This window comes from Delphinus delphis, chromosome 5 (assembly GCF_949987515.2).
Source record: "Delphinus delphis chromosome 5, mDelDel1.2, whole genome shotgun sequence".
In the NCBI taxonomy this organism is placed as follows: Eukaryota; Metazoa; Chordata; class Mammalia; order Artiodactyla; family Delphinidae; genus Delphinus; species Delphinus delphis.
The window spans coordinates 111224551-111241278 of record NC_082687.1 but is presented as its reverse complement, the minus strand read 5'-3'; the positions used below and the strand labels follow the sequence as shown (position 1 = coordinate 111241278).

The following is a 16728-nucleotide window of genomic DNA, read 5'->3' as shown; positions in this document are numbered from 1 at the left end:
CCCCTACCCTCCACAAGACAGTTAGCCAGTTGAGGCTAGTATGCTACTAGTCTTATATCAAAACATATTATAAAAGGTTTTTCTTGTGTTACAGTTCATCCTCTAGGGGGTAAACTTTAATTCCAGTTAGCAAATTTGGTCTGCATTATTACCCAGAAGCTCTAAAATTTGCATTTGAGGATTTAAAAGAATAAAATTATTAGGAGATTAAGTATCTTTCTTATATAATATTGAGTCCATTACATTTTTTCCCCCATTTCAAAACCTGAAAGTCTTAAAAAGACAAGCCACAGATTGGGGGAACGTATTTGCAAATAATACATCTGGTAAAGTATTTGCATCTGGACTATATAAAGAACACAACTACTCAGTAACCAGAAGACAAACCACCCAACTTAAAAATGGGGAAAAGATATGCCTAGACATTTCACAAAGAAGATATATAAATGTCTAATAAGCTCATGAAGAGATGCTCAACATTATTAGTTATTAGGAAGACGCAACATAAGACCACAATGAGATATTACTACTTACCCACTAAAATAGCTATAATAAAAAAGATTAACAATATCAAGTTTTTGTGAGGATGTGTAAAAATTGGAATTCTTATGTATTGCTGGTAGGAATGCAAAAATAGTGCAGCTACTTTGGAAACAGTTTGGTGGTTCTTCAAAAAGTTAAACATAGAATTACCATATGACCCAGCTGTTAGAGAACTGGAAATGTGTTCACACAAAAATTTGCACATGACTGTTCATGGCAGCGTTATTTATATTAGCCAAAAAAGTGGAAACAACCCAGAAGTCCATCAAGTGATGAATGGATAAACAAAATGTGGTATATCTACCTGTACATTCAGTAATAAATGGGAATAGTTACTGATACATGCCACAGTATGGGTGAACCTTAAAACACTATGTTAAGTGAAAGAAGCCAAACACAGAAGACTACATGTTGCATCCTTTTATTTATAAGAAATCTTAAGAAATGATAAATCTACAGAGACAAAAAATAAATCAGTTATTGCCTGGGCCTGAGAGTAGGAATGGGAGTGACTGCAAAGAGGCACCAGGGAATTTTGGGGGGTGATGGAAATGTTTTTAAATTAGATTTTGATGGTGATTGTACAGGTCTATAAATGTACTAATAATCATTGTATACTTAGAATGGGCAAATTTTAGAATATGTTAATTATGACTCAAGGTGTTTTAAAAGCCTGAAAATCACAAGTTCACTTATATATTTCTCATTAATAAATGAAAGTAATAAATAAGTATTCAAGGTATTTAACCTTTCAGTCTTCAGATTCTTTCAATCTTTAATGAGGAAAGTGGGTCTAGAAACATTCAGTAAGTGTACTTGTCTAAAGAATAAAATATTTACCACTTTGCAGTTTCAGAAACTGGCTTCCTGAATGAAAATACTTTTGAGTTACGTTATAATCCAATGATTACTTATGCAGAAATCAAAATAAGAAAACTGAGAGATAGTGCCTATGACATGTTTGCCATGCAGAAAAAATGTTAACGATATGAAGACATGATTAAATAAAAACACTCACACACAAACACAGAGGAAGGGATTTATTTTCAAGGATAACTTGGGCTTTCTTTACCTAATCTTATTCTGTGGGCTCCTGAAGGAGGCAGTGAATGAAGATTTACCACCCAATGGCAAAAAGACTGTCAAAACCTAACATAAACCATCCAGGAGAGATTTACTATTTATCTTTTTTATAGTATTTTCAAGTATGGCACATTATGATTTCCTTTTGGCATTCCTCTTGTTATTTTATTGTCCTGATAAACAGAAAGTCATCCTTTGCACCATTTGAATTAAAAACCTTCTACACCTTACCTTGGGACAAAAATAGGGAAAAGCTTTGGCTCTGTTCTGAAAATGTGCTGTGGCTGAACGCACAGCGGTAATTTCTAAGTTTCTACTGACTCCTGGGCTGTGTAATGGGAGGCCCTGAGATGAGTTTGAAATAGAGAGTTGGAGTGACTTCAGTTTTTCCACATAAGAAAATACGAATTTTTTTTTTCCTGTGTGGGTTGGTACCAGGAAGAGAAGAGCTAAAAGCAGGAGGCAGTTGTAGAAATGATCACAGGGCTTTTTAGGAACAAGAATTTAAAACTTTATTTTTCAGATGTTTATATTTCTCCAGGGTAAATTCCTTCTATATTCCCCAGAACTTGACAAAGTCAGCTCTTCTCAAAAGCATGTGTGAAAGTGTGTACATAAATGTTTGTTTTGGGTGGTTGAAGGGATGAGACAGAGAAAGCAAAAACAGAAGGTGAGTTCCTTGTGTGAACCCATTTGGGCTGAAGAATTAGCAAATGCAAAGTGGTAATTCAGTAGATGCAGAACCAGAAATGATCATAGGACCTTAAGCTTCCTGAAAATTCTTAGAGATTTGGGAGAGAGTAAAACTCCTTGTTAATGGGGTAAAAAGAAAGCATCAAAACATTTTGTTTGTATTAACACATACTATTTCTTTTGTTTTCAGAGGACAATGAAGAGATGTATGGTGAGACGTATATATTGTGAAATACTTGGATGTACCTCCTCCTTTGGCTGTATGAATACTATAAACCTGACACAAGAAAAATTTTTGGAGAAGAGAATTGACATCTGTGTAGGTGTTTAAAACTGCCCTATAGTAATATTGAAACCGTGCACCCTCAGATTGGGACTTGAACCCATGTACTGGGACTGGAACCCGGCCAAAACCCACAGTCTTCCAAGTGAGATCACACACCTGGTTTCAGAATTTAATGAAGCTCAGGTTCTTGATGTCACATCGCAGAAAGAATTCAGTGAGAGAGAAAGTGATAGGTAAGAAGTGGATTTATTTAGAGAGAAGCACACTGCACTGACAGAGTGTGGGCCATCTCAGAAGGCAAGAGCAGCCTTGGGAGAAACACACTCCACAGACAGAGCGTGGGCCATCTCAGAAGGTGAGAAAGGCACCAGGATATGGGATTGTCAGTTTTTATAGGGGTGGGTAATTTCATAGGCTAATGAGTGGGAGGAGTATTCCAACTATTTCAGGAAGGGGTGGGGATTTCCAGGAATTGGGCCACTGCCCACTTTTTGATCCTTATGGTTGACCTTGGAACTGTCATGGCGCCTGTGGGTGTGTCATTTAGTTGATGATGTGTCACAGTGAATGTATACTGAGGCTCAAGGTCTAGTGGAAGTTGACTCGTCTGCCATCTTGGATCCATTTGGCTCTAATCAGTTTATGTCATGTCCTCGGGCTATGTCATTCTTTCAAAGGCTGTGCCCTGCCTCCTTCCCTCTTGTTTCAGTATTACCTTTAACCTTGCAACGATATTAGGGGAATGAAGCCAGACATAGTTTATGCTTTTAGGATACCTGCAGTATAATCTATAAATTATATTCACTTCTGTGTATCCCCAGGTCTGCTCTCCAATGCTACTCTACTCACTCTCACTCTGCTAACTGATATCCCTGGTAAGAAATTCTAGATTTCTCAGGACTTCCGTGGTGGTGCAGTGGTTAAGAATCTGCCTGCCAACGCAGGGGACATGGGTTCGAACCCTGGTAAGGGAAGATCCCACATGCCTCGGAACAACTAAGCCCGTGCGCCACAACTACTGAGCCTGTGCTCTAGAGCCCATGAACCACAACTACTGAAGCCCGGGCGCCTAGAGACTGTGTTCCGCAACAAGAGAAGCCACGTCAATGAGAAGCCCACACACCCCAATGAAGAGTAGCCCCCGTTCGCTGCAACTAGAGAAAGCCCACGCACAGCAACAAAGACCCAACACAGCCAAAAACAAATAAGTAAATAAATTTAAAAAAAGAAATTCTAGATTTCTCAATAATGTGCTCATACTGCTATTTCTCAATTTGTCATTTAGGACTTAAGTTTTCTCAGTGTTTGGTTTGGGCTAGGGATTCAGAGCAGGGAATTAGGTGATTACCAAATTGTTACCGGGGTGGGCAGGCAACAACTGAGTGGAGGCAAAGACCACACAGGACTGTTGGGTTCAATGGTGTACCTTGCAGAGTGCATGGCACACCCATTAAGTCCTGAATAGACATTGGAATGTGAAGTCTGCCCACTGCAAACAGTCTTATCTGTCCAACCTTGTTTACCAGTAACCACAGCTACAAGGAAATGGGCTTTGCCTCACTTCTGCCTTCCAAATCTCAAGCAAGTGCATCTTATGACAGAGCTTAAATTATATGCAGAACTGTAGCGTCAAGACCAATTGGGAAATGTGGTCATTTTTATCTTCCTAGCCTCTGTGATTAAGGGGGTACATTGAAAGGAGAATGTATGTTGAAGATCAAACGATCATACCTAGCACACTCCCAAGTCCCACCACTCTCCTTCCCTTCTACTACATTGCTCAATGTAGTAACACAATAAATTTGGGTTAAATCAACTCAGTGTTTACATTATGACTGTGCAAAGGTAAGCCACATTGTATATGACATCACTCCTCTTTCTCATATAATACTTTTCCCTGCAGTTAATAATTCTCTCATCTTTTCATTTGTCAGATTTCCTTGCTAATTTTTCCAAATATTACATCTCTGTCACATGCCCGGCAACAACGTTTTGAATATATTTAAACGCAGTATGAACTGGGGAGGAGGGGTAAATGTGAGGGAGTTGGCTTGCATGTCCAGCTGCTGTTGAAAATAGGGTGGAAAAAAGTAGTGTAGAGAGTAGGATAGAAAAAAGTCTCTGCTTCTGGTATTCAGATTTTCTCTTAATGCTCTCCTCTGTTTTCAGCCTTCCACCCGCCACACTGTTCTCTGGTTTCATGAGAGTCCAGTGCTTCTCTGAGTCCATTTCTAGTCCTTGATGGGTGAGGTGGGAAGGAGATCTAGACTGCCAACTGCTTAATGTACAAACATACAGACCTTCAGCTGGGCTCTGGCTTCAGCTTGACACCCCCCTCCCCCCACTCCCAATCTCCCACCCCCACCCTTTTCCATGTGAATTGGACTGTCTTAGCCCTGAGCCTCTAGCCTACAAACTGACTGGTTTACTGGTATACCTCTCTGCAGACACTTAGGTCACACTGCTAAGTTACTTATCCCTTCTCCATCTTCTTTTCCACTAAATTTGTTAAAATATTTTCTGTCTGCTGTTGTCCATTCTTTTTTTTTTCTCATAGTTTATCTCCTTTGAATTCTTCTTCTTTTTTTTTTTGTGAGGTTTATGAAAAGAGAATAAATTTTTTAAAAAAACATGGTCAATTAACTCTGCTTAACTGGAAGTCTTTGCCCCACACCTCTCCCCACCCCCACACCAACCCGTATTTTCTAAGTAAGGCTTATCTGATTTTCCTTAGATAGTTATGAAATCTTAGAAATGTTTTAACACATTTTTAGATGTAAAGAAATTAAGGCTCAGAAACATTAAATAATGCATTTAAGATCAGATAGCTAGAAAGTGGCAGAGCTAGGACCAAAAATTGGGCCTCATGATTTTCTAAGGTAGTACCAGCACCTGGAAGCCTGACTGGAACTGTAGATATACTATAAATACTGATTAAATGAGTAAATGATTTTAATAGATTCTCATCCAAACTTTTAGTGAACTGTCCTATGAGACATGCTGGTAATATTCTGTGTCTTGATCTGGGCTCTCATTTTATAGTGCTCTCATTTATCAAAAGTCTTCTTTCAGATGAATCTTATCTCATGAAAGGGCAGAACCTAGGAGATAGAGAAGGGTGAGGACTTGCATATGGGGATGAGGAAAATATTGAGTGGATATTGATCCTTCAGGGTATGTTGTGGGAAAGTCTGGCCTGCAATCAGATAGAAGGCATCCAGAGGCATTGATGCAGAAAACAGTCCAGCCCAGTGGTGCGAATTGTATCAGGGAGATTGAAGATGTAACAAGTATAGTCAATCAGATGGAGTGTGGGAAAGGAATATAAAAAGCTAGAACTAAAGCAAATAAAAAGCAATTGTAGATTATTTGTAGATATTAGGGACTACAACCTGAAAGGGAAGATAGGAACCAAGATCTAAAACATTTGGCAGGTTTTCAAGAATAAATTATGATTCATTACTTAAATCATCTCCAGTTTTCTCATATCCTTATAAAACCATGATGATGAACCTAGCTTGAGTGCTCTAAAGGTGTGACTAATGTTTTAGTTAGTACACTACAGTTTATAAAAGAAATGAGATAAGAGTACAAAAACAAACGTGATGCATTATGTAAAAAGACTGTTAAGAAAAAGTACAGTGCCTATTTTTGTATATTTTAATTTTAAACAATTTTAATTTAAAAAATATAAATTACTCATGTCTCTACCACTTTTTTGCATATATAAAAATATTTTTATGATGTAAAGTTACTGAGAATGTCCAATTGGACTGCAAACACTAGCTTCCACTATTGTTTAAATATTTTATGGATGTATTATAAACATACAGAAAAGTGATCATATTGTAATTGTAAAACTCGATGAATTTTCACAAACTGAACACTTCCGTGTCATGAAACCCAGATCAAGACACAGAATATTACTGGTATTGCAGAAGCTCTCCTTGTGTTCCAAAGTCACTAACCAAACCCTCACCATCCTCCCACAGGTGACTATTGTCCTTCTAAACATCATACATTAGTTTTATCAGCTTTTATATTTTTCTTAAGAGAATCATACATTATACGCTGTTTTTGTATTTGGCTTCTTTCACTCATTGCTCTTGAGATTCATCTGTATCATTAGATATAGTAGTAGATCATTCATTCTCATTTTTTGTGTAGTATTCCATGTTGAGAATATATTACATTGTCATTGAAAGTTACCATGAATTTAGTGGCTCAAAACAGCACCTATTTTAAGTTTCACAGCTCTGTGAGTCAGAAGCCTAGGTACAGTGTGGCTCTTCTGGGTCCTCTGTTTAAAGTCTAACAAGGCTGAAATCAAGGTGTTGGCAGGGCTGGCCTCTTATCTGGAAGCTCTGGAGGTGAATCTGCTTCTTAGGTCATTCAGGTTGTTGGTGGAATTAAATTCCTTGTGGTTGTAGGACTGAGTTCCCCAATTCCTTGTTGGCCGTCAGCTGGGGTTTAGTTTTTGCTTCTCAAGGCTGTGCATTCCTTTTCATGCTTTCTGTGTGGCCCTCCAGAAACAGCAAGTCAAGTTCTCTCACACTTAGAATCTCTCCTACTACCCCTTCTGCTGCAACTCTGACTGGCTCTTCTGCCTTCCTCTTTTGCTTTTGTGGGTTCATGTGATTATATTGGGCCCACCTGGAGAATCCAGGATAATCTCTCCATTTTCAAGTCAGGTGGTTAGTAACCATAATAATATTGCAAAGTTCCTTCACAGCAGTATTTTGATTAGGTTTGATTAAATAACAGTGAATAGTGATCTTGAAGTGGAAGTTGGTATCTTTAGAATTCTGCCTACCATAGTAGGTTTGTCTATACTTGCATTATTATCACAGTCTTAATTACTATAGTTTTATAATAGTTTTTGATCTGTGGTTGTGTAAGTTGTTCAGCTCTGTTCTTCAAGATTATTTTAGGTAGCATATACATAATAGGAGTATTAAAAGAAGATTGATAATGGGACAGGAGCAATATTCAAATAGATAACGGCCAATATTTTCCAAAACTGATGAAAAGCATCAGAGATAGATGTTGCCAAATTGCCCTTCGAAATTTTTGCAACAATTTACTGCTTCATTAACAGTGTATGAAAAGGCCTATTTGTTTCCACTCATGACAACACTGGCTTTTACTTTTAAAATGAATACTAACCTGATAGGTAAAATATGCAATTTCCTCACTTTGAGTTCCATTTTAAAAATTATGAATGAAATTAAGCATTTTTTGTTTGTTTATATTAGTTTCTATTCATATAGAAACTGTTGCCAGTGGTTTGGTTTTGTTTGATTATTTATTGTCATTCAGAGAGTTTAGAAATTTATGATGTTAAACAGTTTACTTTTATGGATTTTGTGTTTGGGGTCATGTTTATAAGGGTCATATTTCAAGATTAAAAAAGAATCCCTCATTTTTTTTTCCTGGATATTTTGTGGTTTCTGTTTTGTTTAAATCTTTGACGTTAAATTTAAATTTATTTTGAGCTAATGAATGAGAAATCATACAAAGGTACAAGGCCCCTTCACTCTCCTTAGGCAACTCTTTCCCCTGACCCCTACCCTGCTCTTTTCTGGAGTATTTTCAAGGAGTGAAGAGCTTGTGAATTGGGAAAGCCCCTATCTCCAGAGCAAAGATGGGATCATGACAGAAATATTGGTATCCTGAGGGTATGATATTCTGTATTTGCTATTTTATAGCAAGTGTCACAGCTGAAGCTCATTTAGCTTTATGAGCAGAATAGGAGTTTGAACGTAGGCACACAGAATCTTAGGAATTCTCTATCTGTAGACAAGTTCTCTTGCTCAGCAGCATTGTTAAGGAATGCAGGAAGCTGGGTGGCTTAGAACCATTCACAACCTAGTTGTGCATTGGGTCAGGCACACAATAACTTCCTTTCAGCCTTTTCATTTTTTGTTCAAAGGTAAAAGCTTTATTCAAATATGTTTTACTAAAAGGAACCATATTTTAGAGATTGATCTATAGATAGGTTTGTATGAAAATGCCACGGGGCTAACCGTGTGAAAGAAATCTTCCTCTGAGCTTTCTGATTTCAACATAAATAAAAAGAATCAAGCAATTAGATCTAATTCCATAAACCTGCTTTTGTAAAAATGTTCTCATGAGCATTGGTGGTAGGATTAAAGACCTAGCTTATCCAAAGGGAAGGTAAATGAGATGCTATGATAAATAACTAGCTTGCTGCTAATCGTTCAGAATGTCCTCATTTCTATTTCTGCAGTTTTCCTCTTTTGTGAAGCCTTACTAAAATATACTATCATCAGAATTTTTAATTGTGTGCCCCTTTTGTACTTCATTTATTACTCAGTTCACGAGAGAATATAAACAGAATCTCAGGCATCTAATACATTATTAAATCATAATATCAAAAGGTATCCTTGAGGACAGTGAGTCTAATATGTTCTCTGATTTAGTAATTGCTCTACAGCATCTGTGGGTCTTCAAAGCTCTTCTTTCAGTGACAGTAAACTCACTGCTTTGTGAGGTAGTCTGTGGTTTTACTGTACAGTTGTTTTTTTTTTTTTTTTTTGCGGTACGCGGGCCTCTCACTGTTGTGGCCTCTCCCGTTGTGGAGCACAGGCTCCGAACGCGCAGGCCCAGCGGCCATGGCTCACTCCTGGACCGGGCACGAACCTGTGTCCCCTGCATTGGCAGGCGGACTCTCAACCAGTGCACCACCACGGAAGCCCAACTGTACAGTTTTTAATTATAGGAAATTTATTTCTTGTTTTGGCATAAATGGACGTAAATTCAGAGGAGAATAATCATGGTGGTGAAGGGACAAGGGATCATATCATATAAGGAATGTCTGCATGAGCCTGGGGAAGCTTCTTTTGTTGAAGAGTATACTCAGGGGAGACAGACAGCTGTCTGAGAATTTGTAAAGGACCATCCTCTGTAAGGTGATGTACTGGGACTGGGACTTCATATGAAATTTTGGGGGACAGAACTCAATGCATGACAGATGTATAAGGGAAAGTTAGAACTATAGGATAAAGCAACTGGTGGAGCTTGTGAATTCTAGAAATTGACCAGGTCAGTCAATATTTTGCAAAATTTCTATTGTTGTACTTACTACTGCTGTGTAACATATTACTCCCAAATTAGCAGCTTAAAATAAACTTTATTATGCTCACAGATCCTGAGGTTCAGAAATGTGGATGAGGCATAGTTCAATGGCTTGAAAGCAGAGGCTCATACTTTGGGACCTCAGTTGAGAAGACTTGGTGGCTAGAGATGACTCAAGGGGTGGGGGCTGGAGTCACTTGGGTGTCTTCTCTCAGTTCCCTGGTGGTTGACATTATTTGTCAATTGTGACATCAACAGGGGTGTCAAGTGGACCACCTCCACTTGGACTCTCCTTGTTGCCTTGGCTTCCTCAAAGCATGGCAGTCTCAGGGTAATCCCCTTTCTGTAGCATCAGCGGTCCCAAAGTCATTATCTCAGCAAACAAAGTGGGGGCTGTATTGCCTTTTCTGACCTAGTCTTGGGAGTCATGCAATGTCACTTCTGCCACATTCTATTGGTTAAAAATGGGTCACATGCCCACCCAGATTTTGAGGAGGGGATATAGGCACCATATCTTTCTTGACATGAAAATTTCTGATCATTAAAAGAAAAAAGGAACACATATCTCTTTAGAGGAAATTTAAATTATAGGACATATTGTGAAAGACCGCATAAGGGAAAAACAAGTTTTTTGTCTTGCTATTGGAAAGAAATAGAAAACAGATTGCTTGCAGAAATGCCACTTCATCTACTGGTCATGTGTGTCTTCCCACAACATAGAATAATTTATGCTCTTAAAATTAATCCCATATTACTCAACATCCACAGGGCTTCCAGGAATTACCTACCCCCTCCAAAAAAAAAAAAAAAAAAAAACCACCAAAAAGTTTTAACAGAAATGTATAAAATAAAGAAGAGCAAGTATAACCCAGTTTTGCTTTCTTCTGTTTTTATGACTTGTCCAAACAATTACACTAGCTAATTTATTTATTTCATAAAAAGTCCTTACCCTGAGCAGGCCAGGGATTTTAGCTGGCCTTGATATAGTCACCCTATGGCCTTTGCTTTCTATGTAATTCCAGCTCTCTGTTGACTCCATAGCTCTTGTTTTACATCTGCTTCAAAACATATCATAAATCGTGTACACATTTTATCAAATAAACTGGACTCAGTAGTGTGTGAATTATTTTTATTCTTTCCTTTCAAATCTGCTTTTGGACTTACTCTTTCCTGCCCTGGATGAAATATTTGGTAGGTAGAAGGGCTTTCTGGTTCCTTCAATCACAAGAAAGTCTCATTTTAGCAAATAAAAATTGTTGTCAAGTATAGTATCAAAATTTAGGATTCTTATCTAATTTAGGGTTCTCCTGTCCCCCAGCTTAGGCCTGACCAGGAATGGGGGAAGCATGCTCTACCTCTTTATAATTTCGTAATTCTACTTCCTCTTCCACTCCTAGGTATGATTTCCCATTTCTCTGGAGAAGAAAGATAAGAGGTAAGAAAAGTTTTACTTGACTGATATAGTTGTATCTGGCAATAAAGTGGGAGCGGCATTGCCTTCTCTAACCTAGCCTCAAAAGTCCTGCAATGTCATTTCTGCCACATCCAGCTGGTTAAAAGAGAGTCACAGGATACCCAGGGTTAGGGGCAGGGGGCATAGATAAGTCGTGTATCAAAGATGACAGCTAGACAGTTGTTGGCTCTTCTTCTCTTGGGGTGCTTTTTTTCCTGGGACCCTCCTGCTAAAGGACCTGTGACTGCAGTTCCCTTTAAACAAGTAATGTTCCCATATCTGGCTCTTTTTGAGTCCCCCTTTAGCCATAAGCTTCCAGCAATATGTCTCCCTACTGGGGGCCTTTGGCTTCTCCAGGCTCACCTCTCACACACCAGGCTGCCTTTCTGACCCTGGATCCACATCTGGGTCCCAGGAGACAAGCTCCTTTGCCTACTGTCATTGGAACCATAAATATTGTTAACGCAGCTCTCTCTGCTATTTACAGACTAATAATATTTACAGCCTTGCATCTTTGGACTTCCTGCAGCAGAGGCAGAGTCCAGTCTCTGGTCTCCCAATCTTCAGAGGCTGTAGGCCAAGTTTTTTGAGAGGTTCAGAGAAGCTCCTGTCACCTGGACTAAGGTGAAGGAAAGTACTTTTTCCTCTCCTTCCCCATCTCCTCCCCTCCGTAGCACCCAGAACAATTTCCAAAGGCCCTCCCTTTATAGGCTTTTTCAGTTTCAATATTTACAGAAATGGAGGTGGGAGATTAAGCAATGTTGGTAGACTCAGTTTCACAGTCCTTAGGATGTATTGCTTCGGAGGTCTTGCTCCTTAATTTGGACATTGTGCTTAGACTTCAGGGCCACTGGTGAAACTCCAAGACAAAAGAGTTGTATTTGAATATCTTGCTACCCTTCAACAAAGATTAATAAAGCAGAATGCCCTTTTCCTCATAGTGGGATTTAATAAGTCCTAAAAATGGTTGGTCAGACTTGCCCAAGTTTAGAGGAAGGATTTTTCAGAAGTATTTCAAAGCCAATGGAGGTCACATGGCATTTTGAGACAAGTTTGTGAGAAGAAACGTATGAAGGGAGCTTTGGGAGAGATTTCAAGAGGCCCGTGTTCTCTTTGTAATCCAAATCCTTGTTTGTCTCCTCTAATCTACTCTTTACAGTGTGGTGAAGGGGTCATTCTAAAGTGAAAATCTATTTGTGTAATTCTCCTTTAATGTTTTCTGTGTCTCCTTAAAAATAAAGGCCAAGTTCTTTAGTTTGACATAGAAGATTCTTCAGGATCTAGCCTGTGGCAACCTTTGAAGCCCTAGCTCTCACCAATACACTGGAGGAAGAAAGAACCCAGGCGTGGGATAGGATGAATGAGTGATCAGAATTATCCTTCTCCTTCCCTAATCACTCAGGCCGAATATGGCAGGTGCCAGGAGGGAAAGGAACCAACACAGAATTGGACTGAGATTGATGCTTTAAATTTTGGATTAGGTAAGGTTAGACATTAACAGCTGGATGTGACCACCAACCTATGAAATCTGCTTAATATGTTAAAATATAGGAAAGAGAGATTTTATAGTGCATGGTGAAAAGGAGTAAAACAAAAATTGTTTCATGTTTCTACTCCACTAATTTTAGATCATTCGATAAATAATTTTAAAAATGTAAGCATCATTTAGTAGGGACAGACCTTAGGGGAGTGGTGAATGGGAGTGTGGAAGTTGGCAGGTTTGAGTACATGTTTATTTGTAATATAATTTTGATGAGAATTTGAAATTTGAAACCACACTGTAAATTATCTAGCAATATGGTTTTTTGAATAGACATTCCGGATTAAAGAAAAAAATTGATTTCAGAAGAGGTATATGAGGTCAAGTCCATATTATAGGATTTTTCCCATTGCTCACTAAGCTCCACCATGTTAGACTTCCTCAGTTTCTTAATGTGGCAAGTTCTTTGTTGTCCTAGGGCCTTTGCATGTGTTCTGCTTAGAAGACCGCCCCCCCACCCCCCCTGCCAAATCTTCTCCTACCTAAACGCTGTGAATCCTTTAGCTTTCAAATAACATATTCTGTTTTTAGAGAGATCTTCTCTGACTCCCTCAGCATAAATTGGGTGCCCCCTTGTTATAATCACATATGTTCCCTCTGTCTTGTCTTTCTTTCTTTCTGGCTCACTATAATTTGTAATTATATATTTATTTTTGTGTTTATTTGTCTCATATCTGATTTCACAACTAAATGATAAGCCTCATGAAGGTGAGACTATAATTGTTTTATTCATCACTATATAAGCAACACCTAGCAGAACGCTTGAAACAGAAAGTATTCAATGAATATTTTTTTTTGAAATAGGAATAGAGCAAAGTGTTTGCTTGATTATGCTAAAACTTTCACAGTATTTCTGTGACCAGGCTACTAATAGTGAGAGAGAATGAATAATTTAGAAAATGGATATTTGGGCAACTTCAATTTAGGTGGTGTGCAGCATAAATTAAAGGATAGAAGCACAGGCTTGAGGCAAGGGATTTAAAAAAAATTCTTCAGGTAGCCTCAATGAATAGAGCTGGATACTACTTGTGAAACAGACTTCATTTCTTATGCTCCTTGATTCTGCATCTCTGAGAGGCCTTAAAGAACACTTATGAAATGACCTATTGTAAAAAAGAAAGAGCAAAGTGATTGTGGGGGTAGGGATCTTTCTATTTTGTTTGAAACAAATTGTGTATGGTGGAAAACATGTAGAACTGAAATTAGGGCGCAACAACTCTAGCCTTTATAATGATTTTGAATCAAATAAATATTGACTAAGAATGCTTTATAAATAATAGTATAGTAACATGCTGTGGAATAAGAAGTGGTCTGTGAAAGGAAAAAAAGGCCAGAATTTGAAATCAAGAGGTTAATTTTCTTTTTAATATAGAGCATTTCTTTATCATTGTTATTAAATCCTATAATGGAATAGAAATATTTAGCATTCACACAATGATTCATAACCTTGCAATTTAGGATATACCCAAAAAGTACCACATGGGCTTATGTGAGGAAATTATTTTATAAATTTTGAGGAAGTGGGATTAGGAAGAAACGAGGGTTAGAATGAAGTTTGGTTTGTAAGGTCACAGGGAAGAAAATTTGTTTATTTCTACCCACAAATTGAGCCAATTTCCAGACGTCAGATTACTAGCCAGGTTCCAGAGGAAATGGCTGTTGACCTTTACATCTTGTTCACTGCCACTGAACGTTGAACTTTCAAGTTGCTTTTGGCAGGGGCATGGAGGAACTCTCCTTTGTCCCTGCTCTTTCTGTGTAATATACAGATGGCCTCAGCCATCATAACAGACGTGTCCTGAAGTGCCGTTTCCTGGAATAACAAGCAGTGTGGCTAATATCCAACTTTGAACTCTTATTCTTGCCAGGTGCTATGAGCTAAGAACTTTGATATGGATTATTTCATTTAATCCTCATTAGATATTTCTGATGTAGGTATTATTATCGTCATCTCCATTTTATAGATATAAACTGGAGGCTTAAGGAAGCTAAGCCACTTACCTAAGGCTGTACAACTAATAAGTAACAGAGACAAGATCTGAACCCAGGTGGTTTGATCCTAAACCCTGTACTACCTCGCTTAATGGCTGGTCATCAGAGAATTCACTCTCTGTGATGGATGTAGTGCAAGCTTAATGGCTAGAATTGTAGATGAATGTTTAATGCTATGTGACCTACATTAGACTTATGCAGGTGAGAGTGAAACTGCTACAGGTCAGGAATGTTTGGCATAAACAATCTATATTGCTTGTTCTTCATGTGCAAAGTACTCCCTAAGAACCCTGCAGCCACTCCAATCTCCCCAGATCCAACGATCAGACTTGTGTTTTGGAACTGGAGGACTGCTGCTAAAGTCATTAGGTCGCCTTGTTCCTCAGGCATCTGAAAGAGCAGGAACTGGTAGACTGACTATTATTTCCCTCCTTCTCCACCTCTCATGGGGCAAAGCTTGGGAGGGGGGGAACGGTACACGCTCTTTGAGAAAAATAGAGAGTACAGCAGGCTACTCTTTCACCATCTTCTCTTTGAGACCTTGCATTGACTCAAATCCCCTGAGAATTACTCCTGACTAGAAGACCATCATTCTTTAAGTTTTTTTTTTTTTTTTTTTCTCTGAATCATTAATGCCGCAGGTTCTGGGAAGTCTTTGCCTACACAAGTGCTTCAGTGCCAACAGTCTTTAAGTTAAGTATGAATAATTGAGTATTTGTTTTGGAATTTGAGTACATCCCAATTTGACTTTAACTTCTTATTACAACAGGAAATCCAGAAATCCACTATTTCCAGTCTTAAGATTTTTCTTTTTTGGTAGCTCTAAATATTTGAAAATGGTCATGGTGAGGATTAATTATATAAGTGTTTCCCCCATAATCTTTGTGAAATGTGAACATTGAAAGAAAATTAGAGTTCAAATGAAGCAAATCATGTCATTCCAAACTGAATGAAGGACTTTTTTGTTTGACAATATGGAAAGTTTTTGATGAATTATTATTTTAATATGTAAAATATTAAGCACAAATGAAAAACTAAAACATTATCCATCAAATACTTGTACCCAAAGTCTAGCAAAATATCATGAGTTAGGTTCAGTTGAAGTAATCTCCACCTCAAGGATGGTGTTCAAAGTTATCACTGCCCTAGGAGAGTTGCTCCACACTCCTGACCCTTGATCCCTGATTGGGATCCCTGGCTCCAGACACCCAACACTGCTTCACCTTATTTTATTGTCTCTCAGAATGCCCTAGAATGGCTCTCTTTGCTTCCCCAAGAATCTGTTATCAGCCCCTCCTATTCTCGGGGTTTCTGACTCTTGGATTTTGGATTTTATTTATTTATTCATTCTGCACTGCGTGCGGCTTGTAGGATCTTAGTTCTCTGACCAGGGATTGAACCTGGGCCCTTGGCAGTAAGAGCACCGAGTCCTAACCACTGGACCACCAGGAAATTCCCTGGATTCTATTTAAAGTTGCTATTATTATACTGTGTAGACCCTTACTTAAAACTGTAGACTCTCAAATTCATATACTTTCTTTTTCAGAATTAGATCCTGAGAAAAATAACAGCAGCTCCTTTCTGCTTTCATTCTTCCCCCCTTGACAAAATAGAAACCTAGAACTCTCAGAATGAAAATATTCTTTCTCATAAATTGGTTCTACTTTCCTGTGGCAACTGCCCTTGATCAATGTCTTGTGTGTACACTTAATTCTGCTTCCCTCAGCAGGGAATTCCTGAGTAACAACTCTCAGAGAAGAATCAACTCATTGCAATTGCATCTTATCCACTGACCAGTGACTCAGGTAAGAAGTTTTGTTTTCCTTAGTTTTCCCTGATGGGAAGTAACTTTAAACATACTTCTTGCAATATTTGAATATAACTTTAAGCTAATGCACAAAGCTTCAAAGAAATTTCACTTTTGCTGTGGACAACTTAGGCTATGTTCATGCTCACCCTCATTATCTCCTTCTAGTTTTATTCTCTAGGTTTCATTTCTTAGGATAACTTAAAGGAGCCAGGGTGGACTTATTCATTGGA

The 16728-nt window shown here is 38.4% G+C and overlaps 1 long non-coding RNA gene and 1 other non-coding gene across 2 annotated transcripts in view; one reads left to right on the top strand and one right to left on the bottom strand.

Annotated features, from left to right (window-relative positions):
• The window catches only part of LOC132426122 (uncharacterized), a 59919-nt gene extending 43473 nt beyond the window's left edge, over positions 1-16446 (top strand). Inside the window, exons 2-4 of the long non-coding RNA XR_009519598.1 lie at positions 2510-2638; positions 11101-11138; positions 16418-16446. This is a non-coding gene — a long non-coding RNA (uncharacterized lncRNA). The remainder of the gene's footprint in view (positions 1-2509; positions 2639-11100; positions 11139-16417) is intronic.
• Positions 16068-16139, bottom strand: TRNAK-CUU (transfer RNA lysine (anticodon CUU)). The gene has a single exon. It is a non-coding gene; the product is annotated as a tRNA-Lys (tRNA).
• Positions 16447-16728: the final 282 nt, after the last annotated feature.